The 4,586-nt window shown below is 39.7% G+C and overlaps 1 protein-coding gene across 5 annotated transcripts in view; it reads left to right on the top strand.

Moving 5' to 3' along the window:
- The window catches only part of ASB11 (ankyrin repeat and SOCS box containing 11), a 141,301-nt gene that overhangs the window by 133,061 nt on the left and 3,654 nt on the right, over positions 1–4,586 (top strand). The window lies entirely within an intron of this gene.

Below are 4,586 nucleotides of genomic sequence, written 5' to 3'. Positions count from 1 at the left end.
AGGGTGGCATAGTGAAGTGAATGAGGGGGCACTGGGAGTCAGACATTCTTAGACTTAGATATTCAGAACTAGAAAACCTTTGAAAACTAATCTAGTCCAATTCCTCCATTTTACTTATGAGGAAACTAAGCCTGAAATTTGTTAATGACTTACTTAAGTTAAGAGACTTTAATTTGACTTTTGGCTCTTGAAGACTTATTTGCTCTATAACTTTGGGCCAATTATTTAATCTCTGATCCTCAGTTTCCTGTAAAATGGGAATAATACTTTCACCACCTACTGTGCAGGATTATTTTGTGTGCCTTCAGATCTATAAAAAGTTGAGCTATTATTATTTGAATCAAACTATCAAATAACTACACACCCTCTGCCTCTAAGGGCAGTATCTAAGGATATTGGGAATTTAGGTGTATGGTTGGGGCATCTTCTGGTCTGGTGTGTAGACAATGCCTGAGAGAACTTATGTGTAGCTTTGAAAGGCAGGCGATCAAGGCTTAATTCCCACTTTCCCAATGCTCTCATGACTTGTACTATATTCTAGGAACTGAAGGGAATTCTAAGAAGCCCAGTGGGAAAGGACTGTTCCTTCTCAGGATGACCTTGACCTAACAATGCCATTCCAACCCCTAGCACATAGTCATTTCTCTTGCCAGAAGTCAAGTATCAAATTTAGCCACAGACAGAATTGCAAAGGGGACTGAGTTTCTTGAGCATTTTCTTCTTCCCCTCCACACCTCCATCTCCCTTTTCAGTGCCTTTCTTTGCCCCTTTTCTCACTCTCTTCTGTCCATTCTTCCCAGGGACTGGTGCCTAGCCATTGTCTCCTGTTTGCCATGGGCCTTGCCATGGTGACACTCTACTCAGTCCTGCATTAGCAAATCTTGCTTGTTTTGCATCCCATTCCCTCAAAGTTCTGCTTTACAGCAGGGGTTCTTCACCTTTTTTGTTTGTTTCGTGGCCTTCTTGGATACTGTGGTGACACCTATGGACCCCTTCTCAAAAAAATTTTTTTAAATACCTAAAATACATAGATTTATAAAGGAAACCAATTATATTGAAATAGTTATCAAAATATTAAAAAAAGAAATTTCATAGTACCTAGGTTAAGAACCCCCTCTTTACAGGGTTTCAATTAACAAATCCAATAGACTGATTGATTTGTGCTGATGAGTTCATAATGTACTAACGAGTTAATTTATTTTTCCCGGGTAAAATGCTTGCTTTATTCTCATTAAGTCTCTTCATATAGCTATTAAATCTTGTTTCTTCAACTTTGTTCGAGTTTGTAACTTCACTTTTATTAATTGTTTTTTGCATTTATCACATTCTGTCAGTAGGGTGTTGAAACCTAACCTTATTTTTTTATCTACTTCTTGTAACACCTAGTTTTGCTTTTACAAATGTAATTAGTATACAATTCAGTGAATATACATATACGTATATATGTGTATATGTATATGTACATTTATACACAACATGTACATACACATACATCTACATAAAATACACATTTATATATACATATGTGTATAGCTGTTCATTTAATGTTTCAGTTGCATCCCACTCCCTGTAACCCCATTTTGGGGTTTTCTTGGCAGAAATACTGGAATGATTTGCCATTTCCTCCTCCTGCTCATTTAAATATGAAGAACTGAGGCAAACAGAATCAAGTGACTTGCCTAGTTTCACAGCTCACAAGTTCCTGAAGCCAGATTTGAACTCAGAAAGATGAGTCTTTCTGACTTTAGGCCTATCAACTGCACCACTCAGCTACACCTTTAGTTAGGTTCTAATTATTAGATATTTTTTCCTTACATCAAACCAAAATATTTCTTTTCCTTATAATTTTCTCCTGTTATTCCCAGCATTACATATAGTAGAAATTAAAGAGGAGAAAGATTTCGACTCAAAGTAAAGAAAAGACTTTTTGTAAACAATTAGATCCATCCCAAAGTGAAATGAGCTGCCTCCAGAAGCGGTGGTGTGGGAGGCTCATTTCCCCATCTATTGGCTTGGGATCATGGGAACATAGGGGCAGTGTGAACCACAATATAAATAGCAAAAAGAACTTTATTAAAGCAGTAGGAAAGATAAGTAAAGGGAAAGTCCTGCTTATAGCAGGCAGGCTCTGATCACATCCCTCTGGACTAGACCAGCTGGACGGGGAGCTGCCCATTGCACTCTCTGAGATAACCCAGAGCAGTGCTTTGTACTTGCATTGGAGTTCTTTGTCTGGAAATCAGCTCAGCACCTGGACCTTGCCCAACAGCTGTTGCCCTGTGGTTCAGCATATGGGTGTTACACAACATATGAAGGACAAATCAGAGAGTTCTAGAGAGAGAGACAGACAGAGACATTCTTTGTCTTTATGCTATGAACTTTCCTGCAAATTCCCCATCTGCTACAGGGTCCCCAATGGAGGCTGGATAACTGCTTTTTTTCTTCTTTTTTCCTAAGATGGTGTAGAAAAGGGTATAGATTGGAACATTCCCTTCCAGCCTTGAGATCCTCCGAGGGAAGGGAAAGAGGAACAATGGATTGACTGCTAATAATAGGGGTCAGCTGTGTCCAACTAGACCCAAATGCAAAGCCATTGTGTTCTGAAACAGCTAAAATTAGGATAAGGAGCTGAAATATAGAGAAGTTCCAGCCAGCCAGGGCACCAGGAAACTTGACAATAGGTCAGAATTTCTTCCATAATTTCCATCTTTTCATGGGATCCTTGGGAGAGACTGTGAGGCTGAGGTTTTGCTCTGTTTTCAGTAGGTTTGCTGGAATTAGCTGTATAGGGAGTTTTGGTGGAGTAAGTAAATGCCTGCCCTGAGACTACCAGAGCAAAGCTGTTGCTGTGTCCAAGCAGAGCATTTCTCTGTGAAAACTGATGATTTTTTTGCTATTTGAGTCCCTTTTAAATATTGTTGTTTTGTTTTCTCTTTTAAAAAATTTTATTGATGTGTTTTAAAAAAAATTACATTTTTTTTTGCAGATTTACTTCTACTCAGTGAGATGTCTCTTATAGCAAAGCAAAATAAAGTAAAACTAATAGAGTGACCTTATCTGAAAGTGTGTGTAACATCCCACATCTGGAGCCTCCCCCACCATCTATTTTTTTTCTAATGAACAGAGTCTTTTTCCCCCCTCTTCCATGCTATTGGGAGAAGAAAAGACAAATTACTTGTTACAAATGTATATAGTCAAGCAAAACAGATTCCTTTGATAGTTATATACAGAAATACATGTCTTACTCTGCTGCCTAAATCCATCATCTCTCTGTTATCTTTGTATTGATGCAATTCCTACCCTTTTCAAAGGTGTTTATTTTTACAGTATTATATAGTATAAATTATTCTCCTGGCTCTGTTCATTTCATTCTCTATCAGTTTATGAAAGTCCTCAAAATTGTTCATTTTTATAATATTGATATTCTAGTATAATTTGTTTAATTATGCTTACTTCATTCTTCATCTGTTCACATGTGTGCTTGCATGTGAAATCATGTGTTTCTTTATTTCTTACAGTATGATAGTTTTCCATCACATTCATATTTGTTTTTGTTCAGTCGTGACCCCATTTGGAGTTTTCTTGGCAAAGATACTGGCGTGGTTCACCATAGCCTGCCTCTATTCATTTTACACACGAGGAGCTGAGGCAGACAGGGTTAAGTGACTTGTCCAGGGTCACACAGCTAGGAAGTGACTGAGGCCACATTGTCACTCACTTCAGCCACTGCATCACCTCTTATTCACCTACCACAGCTTAGTTGGAATGAATATCATCATCCCTTTTAAACTCACTTTAGCACAGTCAGTCTTATACTACCCTTAGAATTAAAACCTGTGTCCACTTTCAGGCATTAACTATCTATTTCTTTAGTTACCTCTCAGATCTAGAAGGGTCTTTCTGGAGAAGGTGACTTAGCTAAAGGACTAATTTTAATTGTGGGAACTTAAGTGTCACGGCAGGGTGGTGGGAAAGATGGCCGTGGGCAGGGGTATCCCGGACTTTTCAAGTAATGCTACCTGGCTACCTGTTTATGTTCTGCATGGGGCTGGCTCTACCTGAGGGTGTCTTTTTGAGGGGGGAGGGCAGAGCATTTGGGGTTAAGTGACTTGCCCAAGGTCACACAGCTAGTAAGTGTCCAGTGTCTGAGGCCACATTTGAACTCGGGTCCTCCTGACTCCGGGGCCAGTGCTGTATTCACTGAGGGTCTTTTTAGAAGGTGAATGGTGCATGGAAGAGAAAACTAAATGGATAATTATGAGTCTCACCTATCATAAGCACAGCCAACCCCAAGTGGGCAGTGGGGTGCCTGAAACTTCTGAAGCTTCCCAAGAGTGGGGAGAAAATGGCAGGCACAGGTCCATGGTTAGCATCCTGGCGAAAGCCACCTCTGGCATTTCACCCTCTCAACTACAGCTGTTCACAATGTTCCCCGGCTATGCCTCAGGAAGGCTTACTACTACTACTGCTGCTGCTACTACCACTACCACTACCACTACCACTACTACTATTACTATCACTACCACTACTACCACTGCCACTACTACTACTACTACTACTACTACTACTACTACTACTACTACTAC

The sequence above is a fragment of the Petaurus breviceps genome, unplaced genomic scaffold, assembly GCF_028583685.1.
Source record: "Petaurus breviceps papuanus isolate PSGF00001 unplaced genomic scaffold, PetGlider_PUasm1.0 419, whole genome shotgun sequence".
Lineage (NCBI taxonomy): Eukaryota > Metazoa > Chordata > Mammalia > Diprotodontia > Petauridae > Petaurus > Petaurus breviceps.
The sequence above is the reverse complement of the archived record's forward strand: the minus strand, read 5'-3'. Positions and strand labels throughout refer to the sequence as shown.